The 10,104-nt window shown below is 44.6% G+C and overlaps 1 long non-coding RNA gene across 1 annotated transcript in view; it reads right to left on the bottom strand.

Annotated features, from left to right (window-relative positions):
* Window positions 1-5,085: 5,085 nt before the first annotated feature.
* LOC117871852 overlaps window positions 5,086-10,104 on the bottom strand; it is a 24,503-nt gene continuing 19,484 nt past the window's right edge. Inside the window, exons 2-3 of the long non-coding RNA XR_004644345.1 lie at window positions 8,460-8,634; window positions 5,086-5,272 (exon numbers count right to left, since the gene is read on the bottom strand). This is a non-coding gene — a long non-coding RNA (uncharacterized LOC117871852). The remainder of the gene's footprint in view (window positions 5,273-8,459; window positions 8,635-10,104) is intronic.

The raw sequence follows: 10,104 nt of genomic DNA, 5'->3' as shown, positions 1-10,104 counted from the left end.
GGCAAGGTCAGGAAGCACTATCAGCAAGGCCTGCTCTACACGAGGTAGTTAGATCAGTATAACAACGTCACTCAGGGGTGTGAAAAATCCACACCCCTGAGCGATGCAGTTAAACCAGCTTAACCCCCCGGTGTAGAGAGCATGAGAATTCTCCCATCCACCTAGCTATTGCCTCTCAGAGAGGTAGATTAACTGCACCACTTGGAGAAGCCCTCCCATTGGCATAGGTAGTCTTCACTGAAGCGCTACAGTTGCAACATTTTAAGTGTGGACAAGTCCTCATGACCTGCTCATGGTCACCTAGCAAGTTGATGCCCGAGGTGGGACCTGCGCCCACATCTCCTGAATATCAATCCAGTATTCTAACCACTAGACCATCCTTCCTCACCCTCTAGGGGACTGTAAAAAAATAATCCAGCTGAAGTAAGACTCCGGAGTGTTTACATTTCTACTCCTGTCTGTATCTCACTTAGACCAAATATCATCATATGGATTTTCTCTCTTTACCAGCTGGCAATGGGAATGATGTTCTGGCTGATAGCCTATGAGCAGAACAACAATAGGATCAATACTAGGTTCTCCTCCTCACCCTATGTGAGACTAGAATAATGATCCGTTACTATGTACAAATCTTCAAGACCTTTTGTGCTAAGACAGACATGTCTCATTAACGGTAAAGCAAAAGCCAATGAAACAAAAATATCTGCTAGATCTTCATGTTTTTAATGGCATTTTTTTCAGCAAAGATGTAGGGCCTTGTTCACCTTCTTATTCACAAGGGTGTAAACCAGGAGTAAGTCCATTGACATCAGTGGAGTTATGCCAGTTTAAATCCGGGGTATCCAAGAAGGGAATCAGGGCCGTATTCTTTTCATGGGTATTTTTCTATGCCATTTTTACTTCCCTATTTCTGAGGTTTCCTCTTATCCCACCTCCGTGGGCTTTCTAGCAAAACAATTCAAGCTGCCTCCCAGTGGAGGAGTGACAGACAGAGTTTATTGTTTGCTCTCATGGAGGGGAAACGGTTCCTTTTCTCAGTATGCAGATAACACCAGAAATAATGAGGTGGTATGGTAATGTAGTATTAAAATCCCAGCGGAAACAGGTTGTGAGAAGCCATGTAAGGGGAAATAAAGCATACCTGGCAGGGCAGCAGGGAAACAATCCAAACAGATACTTGTTATGTAATATCTATTCAGATTTCTATACTAAGGGGAAGTACTTCAGCCAAAATAAAACCCCAGCAGCTGCCTAGTCCCCTCACCGCCCTGTTAGTCAAGCGCAAGCTGAATTCTTCTTTTTTGTGTTGGTTTGTTGCAAACTTTGCACTGGATTCTGAGACGTGTTGAGCAGTCCCAGTTCACTGTGGGTGAAACTAACCCCTCTGTAGCGGGCCAGCTCACGAGCTGTGCGGCAGGTAAGTCCCACTGAAGTGCCCTCCTAGTGCTGGCTCTCTGAATTTCACTCATTGGGCCTGAGCCTGTTATGCTCAAGACATTCTGGCAGCACAAAGGGGTCTTCAGATGGGTGGTAGCCACTACATGCAATATCCTCTATGAATAAGGCCTCCCCAGCCAATGTACAGATGGTGTAAGGGCTCCCAGCCTCTAATGTAGGGGGCGGGCTGGGGAGGGGGTGGCCAGAGAGCATTGCACTGTAGCTATTCTCTGCTTCCAATGCCCATAGGAGGCCACGGGAAACAGTGTAAATTATAGCATCCACGTGGCTGCTCTAGTTTACATGGGGAGTCAGCCAGGACCCTGCACAGTGCTGCAACACAGGGAGCACAAAGGTGGCTTAAAGTCACCCTATCTAATCTCGCCTTCATCCCCATCTGAAGTGCAGGGTAGATTAACTGGGAATCAGGCCCATTGTGTTCAGATGCTGAAGACTTCTCAGGATCAGGCCCTTTATCTGCATTTCTTTTTCTGAGCATGGATCATTCCTATAATTTTTCTGTCAAATTCAGAGTCCCAGTAGGATTTAGTGTTCACTTTTAAAAAACTTACATGAGTTCAAATTTGCATTTCCCATTTCACTGCGCTTCTCTAAAGTACAATGTAATTCTGACCTGTTTGAGTGATAGAAATTACATTTTAGAACTACTAGTTAATTATGCTAGCAGACAGACATTTAAAAAAAGAGTTACCCAGATGTGATCCACAGGACCTGTAGTCCCCATATTACACAGTAGCTGTCATTTTTTCTTTAAAAAAGGCTTTATTATTAAAGTCACCCCTACTGAATCATTTAAGTTTAGTGCTGACAGTCTCCATTGTGCAGTTATTACTTAGCCCAAAACTCCAGATGAAGGCACTGAATTCAATGGCTCATTAAGGACTGCAGAATCAGGCCCTGGAAGTTTCGACTAGGGCTGGATGCCTAGAAACATAACAAAGCCATTTTTGTGAATGGAAGTTTGGTTCTCTAATTGTGAGGTTGTTTTATTCATTGTTCAACAATCCCAAATATTTAATGAATGAAAAGTTTAGGACTTATTCCTTCCAACTGGTCAAAAATGGGAAAGTATTTCACAAAAACACAGCCTTTTTGTCAACAAATTCCAACATTCAAAGTGTCTTGAGCAGCTCTAGAACCTCAGTTTTTGTTCTCTATTCATTGGTCACCATTTGCTAATTTCTCTTTTAAGAAGTATCCAGTACCCAATCAGGGAGCAGAAGCAATACCATGTAGCTTACCTCAGTTCTCCAGTCACACACCATCAATAGCAAGGAGGTCAGGAAGTCCTGTGTTTTAATCTTGGGTGTTTCGCTCACTTGGTGTGTAATACTAGGTAAGTCATTTTACCTTGCTGGGTAAGTTTCCCAGTCTCTAAAAAACGGGATAATATTTACCCAACTACATCACTGGAGTCTTCTGATGGTTACAGGTGAGACTTTCACAAGGCCCCAGGGAGTTAGGTACCTAATTCCAGTTGACTTGAATGAGAGTTAGGCCATGTCTACGCTAGCAAGCTTACAGCGGCACAGTTGTACGGACGCATCCGCGCCACTGTAAGATCGCTTGTGTAGCTGCTCTGTGCTGATGGGAGAGAGCTCTCCCATCGACATAATAAAACCACTCCACGAGCAGTAGCTATGTCAGCGGGAGAAGCTCTCCTGCCAACATAGTGCTGTCCACACTGGCGCTTCTGTCAGTGTAACTTATGTTGCCCAGGGGTGTGGTTTTTTCACTCCCCTGAGCGACATAAGTTATACCGACAAAAGTGTAGACATGGCCTTAGGCATTTAACTCTCAGGGCATGTCTACACATTGGGCATTACAGCTGCAATGCTGCACTAGCACCATAGTGTAGACGCTTCCTACAGCAACAGAAGGTGTTTTTCCATCATGGTAGGTAATCCACCTCTCCGAGTGGCAGTAGCGAGGTTGACAGAAGAATTCTTCGAGCTGCATCTACACCAGGGGTAAGGTCTGTATAGCTACAGTGCTCGGGGCTGTGAGTTTTTCCACAGCCCTGACGTCATAGCTATATCGACCTAACCTTGAAACGTACACCAGGCCTAGGACACTTTTGAAAATGCCTGTACATTGAACAGGTAAAAAGACTGTATAAATGTTAAGTATTATTGTTACTCATGAAATATTCATATAACAGGCTGAAACTTCTTTGCTTAAACTATACAGCAAATACTTATGAATAACGAACACATTCATAGCGATAAGGATCTGTTTGCAGATGACTGGCATACTGAATCAAATAAAGGCTAAATTCAAAATAAATATGATTTGCAACAAACAAGCCAACCAGCTGTAGTTACAACAATACTAAAAGTTATGAGTAGATCTGTTTTATAAGGGAAACACTGAACAGAGTGGGCACTTGCCCTAAATAAAATTCAGCAGCAAGATTCAAAAATTGGAGTCTAGAGTTTGGCTCCTAAATCCATATTTAGTCACGACAGGCCTGACTGTTCACAAGTGCTGAGCGCTCAGCATTTTCCACAGACATCAGTAGGAGCAGTTGGGTGCAGGGTCGCCCAGAGAATTCAGGAGGCCTGGGGCAAAGCAATTTCGGGGGCCTCTTCCATAAAAAAAGTTGCAAAACTATAGAATACTATATCCTCGTGGGGGCCTGGGGCAAATTGCCCCACTTGCCCCCCACCGACGCCCCCCCCCCCCCGCCCCCAGGCGGCCCTGCTTGGGTAATCAACACTTTTGAACAATCAGCTCCCCTTTTTAGGTGACTTAAGGGCTGGCTTTCCAAAGAGCTCAGCATTCACATATGAGGTCAGATTTTCAAAAGTGAAGCCTAGTGTGTGTGGATTCCTTTTGCAAAACTGGTCCTATCACAATGGGAATGGCACGATGATAGCATTTTAAAAAAATCTCGTTCTTATTTAGGTGCCTAAATGGGAACTAAACTCTGTTAAAAATCTAGACCCACATAGGGACCCTACATTTTGCTTCCCACTTTTAAAAATTGTGGTCCTCATTGACATCTACAAATAAGAGAAGAAGGTATTAATTATTATTTTTATTATTTGTATTCTCGTAGCACCTAAGAGCCCCAGTCACAGACCGGGACCCAATTGTGCTAGGCACTACTACACAAACACAAAACAAAAGACAGTCCCTGCCCCAATGGTAACTGGTTCCCTTAAAAATGACCAGGGAATATACAACTGGGATTAAGCACAGAAACTGTTAGATGTCACTTTTGTTCCCTAGAAATGCAACTGCAAGTAGACTTCTCTGGCAGTAAGCAAGATGACTCTTCAACTGTGACGTTGGAAAGCACAAGTTTCTGGTGTTCAGCACCTAATGTATTAACACGAGACTTTAAATTACATACTCAGTAGAGCAGTAATCATTAGAATAGACTTAAGATGCACGACAGAGATTTAATTCCACTGGAACCATTCCCAATGAAATTGCATGTGGTGCTGAGTATTTAAATTACATTTTCAGGTGGGGGTGGGGGGGGAATGAAATTCTATTAAAGTACAAAAGAAGGAATTAATGTCATCCAAAAAACTATTCACTTAGACCCCCTTCAAAAATTCAAATCAGGTTTGATACTGTGGGTTGAAGTTTTTTAAACAATATAATTTATTTAACCTTTATATTTCTTTCATGTATTTGATTTTCTACCATCTGTATATAATGAAATGTCTTTTTCTTCTAAGCTTCAAACACTGCTGCATAATACCCTGGGGACATCTTCAAGGTTATTAAATCCATTGCTCTGTCACAAGTTACTAGAGGCTATACTAGTTCTCTCCCATTCGGAAAGCTGTGTGATTAGCACCTGGGGGAATACAAACAAAAACATTAATAAGGTCCATTTTTCAATATTTCAGAGGGTAAGCTTATCTTCCAAACAAAAAGTTGGGTACTCTTGAACACTATCTAATGACATTAAACTAAAATCACTTGATTTAATTGCCCTGTTAAGCAGTTTATTGCATTACTTATGGGATAATAGGATGAGTTCAGTGTGCGTTCATTGCATTATCCTATAAACAATGTAGCACATCATTAACCAGGATGATAGAAATCAAACTTATTTTATAAGAAACAATTATGAAGGCTCATGTAAAACTGCTAATGTGAACAAAAGAAAGCCCTTACTGGGGTTAGAAATAAAAAATACATTGTAGGCATTCACCAGGATTAAAAAAAAAGAAGACAAAACAATGTCAAATTGTAATTCCCAGAATCGTATCAGGAGCACAATTCTTTTCCAAATCAGTAGTTTCAGTCTAGCCTGATATGCTGCTCTTAAATCTGCATCATTCGATACACTGATCTCACTTGGTTTAGAGAAGATAATTCCAAACAGGCATCTCAGCTGTTTTGCTCCTGCTGTCTTTTGTGCCGGCGTCAGGATACATTCTAAACATGTGACTTACAAAAAAACAAGATGTACTGTGACGTGTGGGTGTGGAACATTTGCCAAAGGAAATGCAGATTGGAATATGGGGGGTGGCAAAATGACCCTTTCCCGGTGGAAGGACTGGTCACATGTTCTCAGAGGGGATTTGTATGGATTCTTATTAATTGATTGCAAACTCCTGCCTTCCTTTCCACCAGAAACCAGAACAGGCCCCAAAGCAGCTGAGCAGCAGGTCTGAAGTCAATGTGACAGTCTGTGGATGTAACACAGTGACGTTGGGCCAAGAAAATGGCTAAAAGGTCTGGAACGTATGAGGATGCCCAAGTCTACAATCCTGTGCATGGGGGGAGAGCAGTGCCTGTGGCCCAGTGACTCCATGTAGACCCACTGATGGAAGTCCTGGCCTGCCTCATGCTCCCACCTTTCACTAAGAGCAGCAAGGCACCGGTAACAGGGTAGCTGGCTCATTAAATGAAACTGGGCTCCGTGTTCCTGTTCCACTCCGCGTGCTCCCTGTTTGGACCAATTCAGAAGGAGAACAGCACTGGGGGGCTATCAGAGGCCTGGTGAAACCAATAACCGGAGAGTCAGAGCAGACTGGTTCCATCAGGAAGAGCAGGAGATGCTGCTAGAGCTGCTAGAGAGAGATGGAGGTTCCTGAGAAAGGGCTGAAAGGAAGAGCGCAGCAAGAGAGGTTTGCTGGCTGGCTGGCAGGTTTCACCAACTAGAGAGCCAGGGCTGAAGGCAGAACAGTGGAGGCAGCAGCAGCAGAGGGAGATGCCTGCTGGCTCTAAGTTGAGAGCTAGAGCCAAGGATTAGAAAGAGCTGAAGGAAGGAGGAACCGCTTACCTACTGATGTCTCCTTGCTGGAGAGCAGGAGCCTTGAGACGGCTAGGGGGAGCAAGGGATGCACCTAACAGAGAGGGCGTGGGAGTTCCCGATGGGAAGAGTGGTGTTGCATCCCAGAAGAAAAGACTGGGGTGGCTGTCCTGGCAGTGGGACAGAGGAGGATTGCCCAAGAGTCCAGGTATGGTGAGAATGAAGCAGTGTTTCAAAGATGACATGCACTATGCTTTTGTTAATAAACTAGGATGCACTGCGGGATAAACTCGTATGGCATTATTGGGGACCCAAAGGGGAAACTGAGGTGAGGGCTGTCACGAGGGCCAGGACAAGGATACTTGTTTATAACTAGAGCCCTGAAAATCCACAGATATCCGCTCTCTATCAGCGGATATCTGCAGCCGCAGATGTGGATGTGGATATCTGCAGACCATTTCTGTGGATCGTGGATCGGATGTGTATACAAATTTTGTATCTGTGCAGGGCTCTATTTACAACACCTATTTAATTCTGTGTGCACTGGCACTTTCTTGTACACTTCATGAGGTTTTAATGAATTAGTACAATTTTCAGGGCAAAACTAATGGATAACTGATTATCTTAATATTTCTGCCTCTTTCTGGCTTGTGTGCAACTCATTTGAGCAATGAAGAGATTTCAAAAGTTTACCCTGGAAAAGGGGTATTTAACTATACCTTAACTGGGCAAAGGTGAATTCCCTCTTGCAGAAAATAGTTGCAGATATTGGCTATTGTTTTTCAGAATTCATGGCTATTAGTGAGAGGTACAGTCAGAGCAGCGGATTGGGAATCCCTGAACTCATGTCAGAGCTCTGATTCTTCTCCCTCCAAGGTCTTGGACAAGTCACCTAAATCTTCTCTTCCTTAAAATAGGGATGATAAAACTTCAGGTGTTGTGGTGATTAACTGGCTAGAGGCTGAGATTTTCAAATGAGCCCAAGGTTTTTAGGCACCTAAACCCTATTGAATTTCAATAAGTTTTGAGTGCCTCACATTCTTGGGCCCTTTGAAAATCTGAGCCTTACTTTGAGTATACAATACCAGCATTCTCAGCATTTCATCCCAGCTTCACTATCAGCAGAATATTCCTCTTGCCTATGGGAATACGTGGGTATCAGAGGGAGACTGCAGAGATTCCTATTCCCTTTCCTCCTCCCTTGCCGGAGGTGTAAGAGGCATGGCCTGGAATAATAAGGTGAAGTCATAAGTAATCCCACTCCTGGTTGATTCCCAGCTTCCAAAGCAACTCCTGGGTAGAGCTGCTCCAAAAGTAGGGGGTCTTTTTCCCTCCATGGAAACTTTGGATTTTTGGCCATAAACTGAAATATTTCAATTTTGGAAATGCTGCCACGGTGCCTCATGGGAGCAATCCTCTGGGTCTTCAAGCACCCACTCTCCCATGATGCACAACAGTATGCCCTCTTGGAGAAGGGAGCCAGCACATCGTAGGAGTCCCTAGCCATGCTGCATTATGGGAAATGTAGTCTGGCCATGGAGGTTGACCCATAGAAGAGAATGAAGACAGGAAGCCACTGAACTACAACTTCCATGAGGCACCATGGAGGAATTTCCAAATCAGAATATTTCAGTTTTCAGCCAAAATATTTTGATTTTGGGGCAATTTTTTTTTAAATTAAAAACTAGTATTCCACAGAGCCCAGACACCTTTCATGGAAAAATTAGTCAAAATCCAATATTCCATCAAAATCAATTCTGACAGAAAATTTCCAACCAACCTTAATCCTGGTGACTGCTGGCACCTGGGTAAATCAGAGTAGGCTGCAGGTTATTGCTTGCAACTTCAGGATGAAGCAAGCGTAAAGGTGCCTTAAAATTACTCTTCTGCTCTCCCTTCCCTTGACTTGCACTGAACACAGCACGTCTGGTCTGGAAAATCTGCACCCTGAAGTGCTGTGGATAGTAAATGCAAAGCATTTTTCCTCAGAGAGAATCATCAAAATTAGTGATTAAAAAGAGAAGCTAGTGCCACTTGTGAAGTGGATCTAGATGTCCTTGTTTTTTACTCCTGGAGGAATCCTGCACCAAAAAATAGAAATTCTGCACATAATATTTAAAAATTCTGCAAAATTTTGGATATTTTATTTGTCAAAATAACACAATATAATCATGCTAGTTTCAATTATTTTGGTAATTTATTTCAAAATACCTGTCAGCAAGGATCTCTACCAATATGGACAGCAAAAAAGATTCCCCCCAGGAGCAGAGAGTTAAAGAAACCCTACGATAACCCAGTTCCTGTTTCTCTGTTATGTTTTGCCAGGGACCTCAGTCTGGGTGTCACATGTGCCAGCTGGACACATATTAGGGGAAAACTCTGCCCCTCCGGGGTAGTCAATTCTTGTTTTTTTGCCCTGCCCCTGTAGGGTTACCATATTTCAAATTCCCAAATCGAGGTCACTGCCAAGGGAGGGTATGGTTGGGGGGTACTAGAGGGGGTATTTGTGAGGTGCTGGAGGGGTGTGTGTCTGTGTGTGTGTATTGGGAGGGGGTATTTGGGGAGTGCTGGAGGGGACTGCATGGGCCCCCTTGGTCCAGACACCCACACCCCTTCCTCCCCAGAGCCCAGCCATGGGGCCAGACACCCACACTCCCTCCCCCAGAGCCCAGCCACAGGGTGCCCCCAGCCTGGATGCCCACGCCCCCCTCCCACCCTGAGCCCAGCCAAAAGCTACACTCTGCACAGCTTCATTAATGTCCCACCGGGCAGAGATGGCTCATATCTGCTAATAGAGGTTCGGCCATCCCCAGAACAGCTCAAGTCATGCCCCCCCAGCAGGTCTCCCCCTTGCCCTCAGTCTCCCCTTCTGGAAAGCAGCAGGCTCTCCTTGCAGCTCCCAGCTCCATCTAGTCTGACATCCTGCATATCACAGACCATAGAACTTCCCGATTCATTTCCTGTTTGAACTAGAGCATATCCTTTAGAAAGACATCCGCTCTTGATGTTAAAAGTTGTTTGAATGGCTAATTACCCTCACAGTTAAAAATGGGCAACTTACTTCCAATTTGAATTTGTTGATCTTCAGCTTCCAGACATTAGACCTCTTTATACTACTGTCTGCTAGACTGAAGAGCCCATAGACTGAGAGCTGCTGCCTCTCCCCACAGACACAGATCGCAGCTCACCAACTCCAGCAGCTGCCATACAGGGAGGGGGCCTGGCCATATCATGTGACCTAGGGTTACCATATTTAACAAATAAAAAAAGAGGACCCTCCATGGGGCCCTGGCCCCGCCCATTTCCCCAGCCCAGCCCAGCCCAGCCCCAACCCCACCCTAACTCCGCCCCCTCCTCCCTCCCACTCCCAGCCACGCGAAAAGGGCTGCCCAAGCGCTATCGGCTTCACGGTTTGCCGGGCAGCC

Source organism: Trachemys scripta, chromosome 1 (assembly GCF_013100865.1).
Source record: "Trachemys scripta elegans isolate TJP31775 chromosome 1, CAS_Tse_1.0, whole genome shotgun sequence".
Classification (NCBI taxonomy): domain Eukaryota; kingdom Metazoa; phylum Chordata; order Testudines; family Emydidae; genus Trachemys; species Trachemys scripta.
Note: the sequence above shows the minus strand (reverse complement) of the source record. Positions and strands in the feature narration are given on the sequence as shown.